Genomic DNA, 12,833 nt, shown 5'->3' with positions numbered 1-12,833 from the left:
TCTTAAGTCTGGATTTGAGCAAGTGAAATGCATGCTCAATTGGGTTAAGATCTGGTGATTGACTTGGCCATTGCAGAATGTTCCACTTTTTTGCACTCATGAACTCCTGGGTAGCTTTGGCTGTATGCTTGGGGTCATTGTCCATCTGTACTATGAAGCGCCGTCCGATCAACTTTGCGGCAGTTGGCTGAATCTGGGCTGAAAGTATATCCCGGTACACTTCAGAATTCATCCGGCTACTCTTGTCTGCTGTTATGTCATCAATAAACACAAGTGTTATATATAAGTATTATTATTATTATTATTATTATTATTATCCGTGGACGCCCAGGCCTTTTTGAGTTCCCAAGCTCACCAGTCAATTCCTTTTTTCTCAGAATGTACCCGACTGTTGATTTTGCTACTCCAAGCATGTCTGCTATCTCTCTGATGGATTTTTTCTTTTTTTTCAGCCTCAGGATGTTCTGCTTCACCTCAATTGAGAGTCCCTTAGACCGCATGTTGTCTGGTCACAGCAACAGCTTCCAAATGCAAAACCACACACCTGGAATCAACCCCAGACCTTTTAACTACTTCATTGATTACAGGTTAACGAGGGAGATGCCTTCAGAGTTAATTGAAGCCCTTAGAGTCCCTTGTCCAATTACTTTTGGTCCCTTTAAAAAGAGGAGGCTATGCATTACAGAGCTATGATTCCTAAACCCTTTCTCCGATTTGGATGTGAGAACTCTCATATTGCAGCTGGGAGTGTGCACTTTCAGCCCATATTATATATATAATTGTATTTCTGAACATGTTTTTGTAAACAGCTAAAATAACAAAACTTGTGTCACTGTCCAAATATTTCTGGACCTAACTGTATGTTAGGACCAGGTGGACGGGGCAGACCCAGGAGGTGGATCCACTGGGCTGAACACCTCACCGAGGGCAAGGTGCCCGGTAGCCGGAGCACTACAGGTAGCAGGACAGTCCGTGCAGAGGAGTGGAGTGAAGAAGTCCCTGGGACCACGGGGTCTCTGATGGTAGTCCGGGTGACGGAGCTCAGGTTCGGAGGCCGAGATGACGTCAGGCAGAATCCGGAACCAACGGAGCGAGAAGGTGGGTCACCGCAGGGATCGGAGATGGTAGGAACTGACGGGATGGCAGACAGTCACCGTTCGGGGTTCGGGTATCGTCAGGACCGGTGGCAGGAGCGACTCTACGAGAGAGATAGGTAAGTATGGCACAAGGCACAAGGAGACCTGACTCCTAGCTTAGCAAACACGAAGAACAGGCCCTGCCCACTTGGAAAGGATCCCCTATATACCCTGTACCTGATACTTCAATATCCTGTTGGAGGACACTGGCCCTTTAAGAGAGGGTCAATGACCGCGCGCGCGCCCTAATGCGCATGCGCGAGGCCCGGGTACCAGAAGCCAGAGCAGGGAGCGGTGCACAGGAGGCAGGAGTGCCGGGCTGGATCAGAGTTGCCGCCGGGCTCCGGGAGCGGGGACCGGGCTGCCTGGGGACCGCAGGTGATGGGGCATGGAGGCTGTGGAGCGGGGGACGCGTGGCAGGGGAGCCGGTGAGCAAGGCAGGGGAGCCGGGGAGCATGGCAGGGAAGCCGGGGAGCATGGCCGAGGAGCCGGGGAGCGTGACAGTACCCCCTCCCCCACGCCCCCCTCCCCGCAACCGGGACAGGGAGGCACGTATCAGGGGAGTACCCACATTCTCCCGGGGTTCCCAGGACCTATCCTCAGGACCATACCCAGCCCAGTCCACCAGGAAGAACTGTCGGCCCCGCACGGTTCTCATGGCCACGATATCCCTTACCGCATGGATGTCATCATCAGCAATAGGAGGAGGAGCAGAACTGGCAGCAGCGGAGAAGGGACCAAGGACAACCGGCTTGAGCAGGGAGACGTGGAAGGAGTTGGGTATTCCCATCGTGGCCGGCAGCTGCAGCTTGTAGGAGACCTCATTAATCTTGGTGATGACCTTAAATGGCCCGATGTAGCGAGGACCCAGCTTGTATGATGGTAGCTTCAATCGGACGTACTTGGAAGCAAGCCAGACCAGATCTCCTGGAGAGAAACACGGAGGATCCAGACGCATCTTGTCTGCGTGTCTCTTCATCCGCAGGGAAGCACATCCAAGGGACGTCTTGACAGAGTCCCAAATTGTTGTAAAGTCACGGACTACAGCATCAGCAGCAGGGACATCCGAGGAAGAGGATACAGGTAATGGGACGGAAGGCTGAAGTCCGTAAACGACATGGAAGGGAGAGCTGGAGGAGGACTCACTGATGTGGTGGTTATGGGAGAATTCAGCCCAAGGAAGAAGCGTGGACCAGTCATCGTGATGGGTATTAACATAGTGACGTAAGAAGGAGGTCAGGATCTGATTGACTCGTTCCACTTGGCCATTCGACTGAGGATAGTAGGCTGAAGAAAAGTCCAGAGCCACTCCCAGATGTTTGCAGAGGGCCCTCCAGAAGCAGGAGGTAAACTGAGTTCCTCTGTCGGACACAATGTGTGATGGAAAGCCATGCAACCGGAAGATGTGCTGGATGTAGGCGTCAGTGAGTTCCTGGGCACAGGGGAGTCCAGCCATAGGGACGAAATGAGCCATTTTGGAGAACCGATCCACCGCGACCCATATGACTGTGTGTCCGGCGGACAAGGGCAAGTCTGTAATAAAGTCCATTGCAATGTGTTGCCACGGAACGGAGGGAATAGGCAGAGGCAGAAGGCGACCATATGGCAGGTGTTTAGGCGTCTTGTTCCTGGCACAAGAGGAGCAGGCTGAGACAAAAGACGCGAAGGGATGGCCACCAGTAGTGACGTACAATTGTACTCCATGTTCTCTTCTGACCAGCATGGCCGGCTATTTTCGAGGCATGGCCCCAGTGCAACACTTTTTGTCTGTCAGTTTCAGAGACATAGGTCTTCCCGGGCGGTATCTGGGCCAGGGTGACAGGGGCCACCGGAACGATTTTACTTGGGTAGATGATGGGCTGAGACGTCTCCTTCTCCTGTTCCTTGGGCATGAATGACCTGGACAAGGCATCTGCTCGCACATTCTTGTCCGCGGGCCGAAAATGGAGCTGAAAATCGAACCTGGCAAAGAACAAGGACCACCTGGCTTGGCATGGGTTCAGTCGCTGAGCGGACCGCAGGTATTCCAGGTTTTTGTGGTCCGTGTAAATGATCACGGGGTACACTGCTCCCTCCAGAAGGTAGCGCCACTCCTCCAGAGCCAGTTTGACTGCTAATAGCTCTCGGTCACCGATGGTGTAGTTGCGTTCAGGCGCGGAGAAGCTCTTGGAGTAGAAACCGCAAGTAACCATCTTCCCGGAGGAGGCCTTCTGCATGAGCACTGCTCCGGCTCCCGAGGAGGAGGCATCCACCTCCAAGGTGAACTGTCGGTTTAACTCAGGACGGTGGAGCACAGGAGAGGAAGCAAATGCCTGTTTCAGGGAGCCAAACGCGGCGTCTGCCGCAGGTGACCAGTCCTTCGGATTAGCCCCCTTCTTGGTCAAGGCGGAGAGAGGCGCAGTCAGGGCAGAGAAGTGAGGGATAAACTGACGGTAATAGTTTGCAAATCCAAGAAACCATTGGATTTCCTTCAGTCCGGAAGGAGGGGGCCAGTTGAGAACGGAAGATACCTTCTCTGGGTCCATCTGCAGACCGGTATCGGAGATTACGTAACCCAGGAAGGGAAGAGAAGACTGCTCGAAGACACACTTCTCGTACTTGGCGTACAGACGATTCTCTCTCAGTCTTTGTAGTACCAGCTGCACGTTCTCTCTGTGGGTCTGGAGGTCCGGAGAGAAGACCAGGATGTCATCCAGATATATCACCACACAGACGTAGAGAAGGTCCCGGAACACGTCGTTCACCAATTCCTGAAAGACTGCTGGTGCGTTACACAGGCCGAAGGGCATCACACAGTATTCATAGTGCCCATCGCGAGTATTGAATGCGGTCTTCCATTCGTCCCCAGAGCGGATGCGGACCAGGTTGTAGGCACCCCGAAGATCCAACTTGGTAAACACATGAGCTCCTCTAAGCCGATCAAACAATTCGGGGATGAGCGGCAGGGGGTATTTATTTTTTACGGTGATTTGGTTCAATCCCCGGTAGTCAATGCATCGGCGCAGGTCGCCCTCTTTCTTCTTAACGAAGAAGAAGCCTGCTCCAGCAGGAGAGGAGGATCTCCGGATGAATCCCCTTGCCAGGTTCTCAGTGATGTAGGCAGACATGGCCCTTGTTTCAGCAGGGGACAAAGGATATATCTGTCCTCGAGGTGGTGTAGTTCCCGGGAGTAGGTCGATGGCACAGTCGTAAGGACGATGTGGCGGCAGTACCTCTGACTCCTTTTTATCAAAGACGTCCGCGAAGGACCAATAGGCCGAAGGCAGTCCTGGTAGGGACTCCGGAACCGGAGGTCGTCGGATGGGTTGTATGGTCTTCAAGCAGTTCTCGTGGCAAGAGGAGCCCCATCGGGTAACTTCACCAGTACGCCAGCTGACTGACGGTTCGTGTGTCCGTAACCAGGGGAGTCCCAGCAGGATTTGATGAGACATGTGTGGGAGGACGTAGAGAGTGATGTTCTCGGTGTGCAGGGCACCGATACGTAATTCTACCGACTTGGTGATCCACGAGATGGTGTCAGAGAGGGGTCTCCCATCCACAGAGGCAATCACGAGGGGTTTGTCGAGTGGAGTAACAGGCACCTGGTACTTGTCCACCATGGCCTGCTGGATGAAATTGCCTGCTGCCCCGGAATCGAGGTACGCCTCGGCCGTGAACCGCGTCTCTCCCGTGGTCACTTGAACAGTCCACGTAACCGGGTCTGAGAGAGTCCCAGCACCTAGGGTGGCCTCTCCTACCAACCCTAGGCTTTGGAGTTTCCCGGTCTCTCTGGACAGGAACGTAGCAGGTGTGTGCCCTCTCCGCAGTAGAAGCAGAGACCCTTAGCGAGCCGTTCTGCTCGGCGTTGGTCGGACTGCCGCAAACGATCAATCTGCATGGGTTCGTGGGCAGAGACGCCAGACGATGCCGACTGAGGTATGACGGGCTTCTGCGGAGGAGAGGAATGCCGTATTGGACATCTCTCGCGGGACACCTCTTTGGATCGTTCCTGGAATCTGAGGTCCACGCGGGTGGCTAGTGCAATTAGAGCATCCAGTGTGGATGGAACATCGCGGCCCGCCAGCTCGTCCTTAATACGACCGGAGAGTCCTTCCCAGAAGGCGGCGGTGAGGGCTTCATTGTTCCACCCCAATTCTGAGGCCAAGGTGCGGAAGCGGATGGCATACTGCCCCACCGTCATGGTCCCCTGACGTAGCCTGAGGAGTGATGAGGCGGATGCGGCGGCACGGCCGGGTTCGTCAAAGGTGGTTCTAAACGCCTGCAGGAAGTCCTGGATGTTAGTAGTTAAAGGGTCCTCCTGTTCCCACAAGGGGTTCATCCAGGCCAGTGCCTCACCCTCTAGATGGGACATCACAAACGCCACCTTGGCTTGGTCGGAGGCAAACAGGTGCGGAAGCAGCTTGAAATGGAGGGAGCACTGATTTAAGAATCCTCTGCAGGTCTTGGGATCTCCGGCATAACGGGGTGGAGAGGCCAAGCGGAGTTTAGAAGCTTCCGAGGTAGCCACCACAGGAACCGTGGCCGTGTACTGTGCAGTAGAAGCCTGAGATGCCAGGGACGTAGCAGTTGCTTGCAGCGTGTTCAGGCGGGTATCCACCGAGGACATGAAGGCCAGCATGCGGTACTGGGTCTCGCGCTGTCGTACGAGTTCTTGCTGCAAGGTGCCCAGCTGGGCCGCTAGTGCTTCGGCGGGATCCATGGCCTGTTCTTACTGTTAGGACCAGGTGGACGGGGCAGACCCAGGAGGTGGATCCACTGGGCTGAACACCTCACCGAGGGCAAGGTGCCCGGTAGCCGGAGCACTACAGGTAGCAGGACAGTCCGTGCAGAGGAGTGGAGTGAAGAAGTCCCTGGGACCACGGGGTCTCTGATGGTAGTCCGGGTGACGGAGCTCAGGTTCGGAGGCCGAGATGACGTCAGGCAGAATCCGGAACCAACGGAGCGAGAAGGTGGGTCACCGCAGGGATCGGAGATGGTAGGAACTGACGGGATGGCAGACAGTCACCGTTCGGGGTTCGGGTATCGTCAGGACCGGTGGCAGGAGCGACTCTACGAGAGAGATAGGTAAGTATGGCACAAGGCACAAGGAGACCTGACTCCTAGCTTAGCAAACACGAAGAACAGGCCCTGCCCACTTGGAAAGGATCCCCTATATACCCTGTACCTGATACTTCAATATCCTGTTGGAGGACACTGGCCCTTTAAGAGAGGGTCAATGACCGCGCGCGCGCCCTAATGCGCATGCGCGAGGCCCGGGTACCAGAAGCCAGAGCAGGGAGCGGTGCACAGGAGGCAGGAGTGCCGGGCTGGATCAGAGTTGCCGCCGGGCGCCGGGAGCGGGGACCGGGCTGCCTGGGGACCGCAGGTGATGGGGCATGGAGGCTGTGGAGCGGGGGACGCGTGGCAGGGGAGCCGGTGAGCAAGGCAGGGGAGCCGGGGAGCATGGCAGGGAAGCCGGGGAGCATGGCCGAGGAGCCGGGGAGCGTGACAGTACCCCCTCCCCCACGCCCCCCTCCCCGCAACCGGGACAGGAAAGCACGTATCAGGGGAGTACCCACATTCTCCCGGGGTTCCCAGGACCTATCCTCAGGACCATACCCAGCCCAGTCCACTAGGAAGAACTGTCGGCCCCGCACGGTTCTCATGGCCACGATATCCCTTACCGCATAGATGTCATCATGAGCAATAGGAGGAGGAGCAGAACTGGCAGCAGCGGAGAAGGGACCAAGGACAACCGGCTTGAGCAGGGAGACGTGGAAGGAGTTGGGTATTCCCATCGTGGCCGGCAGCTGCAGCTTGTAGGAGACCTCATTAATCTTGGTGATGACCTTAAACGGCCCGATGTAGCGAGGACCCAGCTTGTATGATGGTAGCTTCAATCGGACGTACTTGGAAGCAAGCCAGACCAGATCTCCTGGAGAGAAACACGGAGGATCCAGACGCCTCTTGTCTGCGTGTCTCTTCATCCGCAGGGAAGCACATCCAAGGGACGTCTTGACAGAGTCCCAAATTGTTGTAAAGTCACGGACTACAGCATCAGCAGCAGGGACATCCGAGGAAGAGGATACAGGTAATGGGACGGAAGGCTGAAGTCCGTAGGGAGAGCTGGAGGAGGACTCACTGATGTGGTGGTTATGGGAGAATTCAGCCCAAGGAAGAAGAGTGGACCAGTCATCGTGATGGGTATTAACATAGTGACGTAAGAAGGAGGTCAGGATCTGATTGACTCGTTCCACTTGGCCATTCGACTGAGGATAGTAGGCTGAAGAAAAGTCCAGAGCCACTCCCAGATGTTTGCAGAGGGCCCTCCAGAAGCAGGAGGTAAACTGAGTTCCTCTGTCGGACACAATGTGTGATGGAAAGCCATGCAACCGGAAGATGTGCTGGATGTAGGCGTCAGTGAGTTCCTGGGCAGAGGGGAGTCCAGCCATAGGGACGAAATGAGCCATTTTGGAGAACCGATCCACCACGACCCATATGACTGTGTGTCCGGCGGACAAGGGCAAGTCTGTAATAAAGTCCATTGCAATGTGTTGCCACGGAACGGAGGGAATAGGCAGAGGCAGAAGGCGACCATATGGCAGGTGTTTGGGCGTCTTGTTCCTGGCACAAGAGGAGCAGGCTGAGACAAAAGACGCGAAGGGATGGCCACCAGTAGTGACGTACAATTGTACTCCATGTTCTCTTCTGACCAGCATGGCCGGCTATTTTCGAGGCATGGCCCCAGTGCAACACTTTTTGTCTGTCAGTTTCAGAGACATAGGTCTTCCCGGGCGGTATCTGGGCCAGGGTGACAGGGGCCACCGGAACGATTTTACTTGGGTAGATGATGGGCTGAGACGTCTCCTTCTCCTGTTCCTTGGGCATGAATGACCTGGACAAGGCATCTGCTCGCACATTCTTGTCCGCGGGCCGAAAATGGAGCTGAAAATCGAACCTGGCAAAGAACAAGGACCACCTGGCTTGGCATGGGTTCAGTCGCTGAGCGGACCGCAGGTATTCCAGGTTTTTGTGGTCCGTGTAAATGATCACGGGGTACACTGCTCCCTCCAGAAGGTAGCGCCACTCCTCCAGAGCCAGTTTGACTGCTAATAGCTCTCGGTCACCGATGGTGTAGTTGCGTTCAGGCGCGGAGAAGCTCTTGGAGTAGAAACCGCAAGTAACCATCTTCCCGGAGGAGGCCTTCTGCATGAGCACTGCTCCGGCTCCCGAGGAGGAGGCATCCAGCTCCAAGGTGAACTGTCGGTTTAACTCAGGACGGTGGAGCACAGGAGAGGAAGCAAATGCCTGTTTCAGGGAGCCAAACGCGGCGTCTGCCGCAGGTGACCAGTCCTTCGGATTAGCCCCCTTCTTGGTCAAGGCGGAGAGAGGCGCAGTCAGGGCAGAGAAGTGAGGGATAAACTGACGGTAATAGTTTGCAAATCCAAGAAACCATTGGATTTCCTTCAGTCCGGAAGGAGGGGGCCAGTTGAGAACGGAAGATACCTTCTCTGGGTCCATCTGCAGACCGGTATCGGAGATTACGTAACCCAGGAAGGGAAGAGAAGACTGCTCGAAGACACACTTCTCGTACTTGGCGTACAGACGATTCTCTCTCAGTCTTTGTAGTACCAGCTGCACGTTCTCTCTGTGGGTCTGGAGGTCCGGAGAGAAGACCAGGATGTCATCCAGATATATCACCACACAGACGTAGAGAAGGTCCCGGAACACGTCGTTCACCAATTCCTGAAAGACTGCTGGTGCGTTACACAGGCCGAAGGGCATCACACAGTATTCATAGTGCCCATCGCGAGTATTGAATGCGGTCTTCCATTCGTCCCCAGAGCGGATGCGGACCAGGTTGTAGGCACCCCGAAGATCCAACTTGGTAAACACATGAGCTCCTCTAAGCCGATCAAACAATTCGGGGATGAGCGGCAGGGGGTATTTATTTTTTACGGTGATTTGGTTCAATCCCCGGTAGTCAATGCATCGGCGCAGGTCGCCCTCTTTCTTCTTAACGAAGAAGAAGCCTGCTCCAGCAGGAGAGGAGGATCTCCGGATGAATCCCCTTGCCAGGTTCTCAGTGATGTAGGCAGACATGGCCCTTGTTTCAGCAGGGGACAAAGGATATATCTGTCCTCGAGGTGGTGTAGTTCCCGGGAGTAGGTCGATGGCACAGTCGTAAGGACGATGTGGCGGCAGTACCTCTGACTCCTTTTTATCAAAGACGTCCGCGAAGGACCAATAGGCCGAAGGCAGTCCTGGTAGGGACTCCGGAACCGGAGGTCGTCGGATGGGTTGTATGGTCTTCAGGCAGTTCTCGTGGCAAGAGGAGCCCCATCGGGTAACTTCACCAGTACGCCAGCTGACTGACGGTTCGTGTGTCCGTAACCAGGGGAGTCCCAGCAGGATTTGATGAGACATGTGTGGGAGGACGTAGAGAGTGATGTTCTCGGTGTGCAGGGCACCGATACGTAATTCTACCGACTTGGTGATCCACGAGATGGTGTCAGAGAGGGGTCTCCCATCCACAGAGGCAATCACGAGGGGTTTGTCGAGTGGAGTAACAGGCACCTGGTACTTGTCCACCGTGGCCTGCTGGATGAAATTGCCTGCTGCCCCGGAATCGAGGTACGCCTCGGCCGTGAACCGCGTCTCTCCCGTGGTCACTTGAACAGTCCACGTAACCGGGTCTGAGAGAGTCCCAGCACCTAGGGTGGCCTCTCCTACCAACCCTAGGCTTTGGAGTTTCCCGGTCTCTCTGGACAGGAACGTAGCAGGTGTGTGCCCTCTCCGCAGTAGAAGCAGAGACCCTTAGCGAGCCGTTCTGCTCGGCGTTGGTCGGACTGCCGCAAACGATCAATCTGCATGGGTTCGTGGGCAGAGACGCCAGACGATGCCGACTGAGGTATGACGGGCTTCTGCGGAGGAGAGGAATGCCGTATTGGACATCTCTCGCGGGACACCTCTTTGGATCGTTCCTGGAATCTGAGGTCCACGCGGGTGGCTAGTGCAATTAGAGCATCCAGTGTGGATGGAACATCGCGGCCCACCAGCTCGTCCTTAATACGACCGGAGAGTCCTTCCCAGAAGGCGGCGGTGAGGGCTTCATTGTTCCACCCCAATTCTGAGGCCAAGGTGCGGAAGCGGATGGCATACTGCCCCACCGTCATGGTCCCCTGACGTAGCCTGAGGAGTGATGAGGCGGATGCGGCGGCACGGCCGGGTTCGTCAAAGGTGGTTCTAAACGCCTGCAGGAAGTCCTGGATGTTAGTAGTTAAAGGGTCCTCCTGTTCCCACAAGGGGTTCATCCAGGCCAGTGCCTCACCCTCTAGATGGGACATCACAAACGCCACCTTGGCTTGGTCGGAGGCAAACAGGTGCGGAAGCAGCTTGAAATGGAGGGAGCACTGATTTAAGAATCCTCTGCAGGTCTTGGGATCTCCGGCATAACGGGGTGGAGAGGCCAAGCGGAGTTTAGAAGCTTCCGAGGTAGCCACCACAGGAACCGTGGCCGTGGACTGTGCAGTAGAAGCCTGAGATGCCAGGGACGTGGCAGTTGCTTGCAGCGTGTTCAGGCGGGTATCCACCGAGGACATGAAGGCCAGCATGCAGTACTGGGTCTCGCGCTGTCGTACGAGTTCTTGCTGCAAGGTGCCCAGCTGGGCCGCTAGTGCTTCGGCGGGATCCATGGCCTGTTCTTACTGTTAGGACCAGGTGGACGGGGCAGACCCAGGAGGTGGATCCACTGGGCTGAACACCTCACCGAGGGCAAGGTGCCCGGTAGCCGGAGCACTACAGGTAGCAGGACAGTCCGTGCAGAGGAGTGGAGTGAAGAAGTCCCTGGGACCACGGGGTCTCTGATGGTAGTCCGGGTGACGGAGCTCAGGTTCGGAGGCTGAGATGACGTCAGGCAGAATCCGGAACCAACAGAGCGAGAAGGTGGGTCACCGCAGGGATCGGAGATGGTAGGAACTGACGGGATGGCAGACAGTCACCGTTCGGGGTTCGGGTATTGTCAGGACCGGTTGGCGTGGCAGGAGCGACTCTACGAGAGAGATAGGTAAGTATGGCACAAGACACAAGGAGACCTGACTCCTAGCTTAGCAAACACGAAGAACAGGCCCCACCCACTTGGAAAGGATCCCCCTATATACCCTGTACCTGATACTTTAATATCCTGTTGGAGGACACTGGCCCTTTAAGAGAGTGTCAATGACCGCGCGCGCGCCCTAATGTGCATGCGCGAGGCCCGGGTGCCAGAAGCCAGAGCAGGGAGCGGTGCACAGGAGGCAGGAGTGCCGGGCTGGATCAGAGTTGCCGCCGGGAGCGGGGACCGGGCTGCCTGGGGACCGCAGGTGATGGGGCATGGAGGCTGTGGAGCGGGGGACGCCTGACAGAGGAGCCGGGGAGCGAGGCAGGGAAGCCGGGGAGCGTGACAATATAGTGAACATGGGGGGGGAAAACGCAAAACAATTGCAAAATTGCACAATTTAAAACCACCTGGCTTTCCCCCCCCCCATTTTCCTCTACAGTATGTGGTAATATTAGTGGTTTCACTCAAAAGAACAACACGTCCTGCAAAAAACACCTCATATGGCCATGTGGACAGAAGAATAAATGATGTTATGTCTGTTGGAAGAGGAGGACGAAACCCCCCCAAAAGAACAGAAACGGGTGGTGAAGGGGTTAAATGACACTGGTCCCTCACTCACACTTGGTTGTCATCACACTGACAGAAATCATCAGACTCTTAATGTTACCTTTTTTTGTGTGAACCTGATCATGTGACCCCCCCCTGACTCCTCCCCTCCATGTGACATCATCACAGGTCCTGTAAGCACAGAGCAGCCATATATCCAGTGTGCGGCTCTGCAGGAGGAGGTATGTGGAGATTCCCCATTACATTAACCCCCTCAGTGCTGCGCTCACACTCCAGGAGACAGAACGTGTTCCCGTCTGTGCGGCTCTATCAGGATCTGTCTGTATGGGATTAGATTGGGTCACTTCCCTCCTGACGCCGCTCGCTGCTCTGTTATTGTACAGTCTCCATTATGGCCGTCACCCGCTCCATGTTGTCACTATCAGGAGATATTAATGTTCTATCATTATCTGTTACTGACGGCCCCGGTTCTGCCGTCCCCATCTCTATTTCTGTCTCTCTCACTCTCTTGCTTTCTCTCTTTCTCTCTATCCATCTCACCACTGAAATCATATTAATTATCCTTCGTTGCCTATAGCAACTAATCAGAGCTCCTGACTGTAACAAAATAGAAGCAGAGATGTGATTGGTTGCTATAGGCCATGTGATAAATATCCAGGCCAATTGTCAAAACAGCCAAGATATTGCCTCATAAAACCCCACGCAATTACTATACAGGTAAGGTCATATGACTTACATCAGCCTCTACAACAGCATCGGCTAAGCGTCTTCACCGTAATCATATTAACTCACACATAAGCTGTTCTATACTAACAATGTCCTTCATTTCCTATAGCAACCAATCAAAGCTCATTGACTTCTAACAAAATAGAAGAACTGTGATTGGTTGCTATAGGCCACCTGATAAATATCCAGTGTAACTGTCAAAACAGGCAATATATTACCTCAAACATCCAGCTTCTGTGTGTGGTTCTCCTTGTTTGTCTCTTTCTCTGTCCGTAATAGGAGTCTGTAATAACATCCGTTCCCAGTGTGGCGCCCTTGAGGCTTCA

The sequence above is a fragment of the Anomaloglossus baeobatrachus genome, chromosome 5, assembly GCF_048569485.1.
Source record: "Anomaloglossus baeobatrachus isolate aAnoBae1 chromosome 5, aAnoBae1.hap1, whole genome shotgun sequence".
Classification (NCBI taxonomy): Eukaryota; Metazoa; Chordata; class Amphibia; order Anura; family Aromobatidae; genus Anomaloglossus; species Anomaloglossus baeobatrachus.
The sequence above is the reverse complement of the archived record's forward strand: the minus strand, read 5'-3'. Positions refer to the sequence as shown.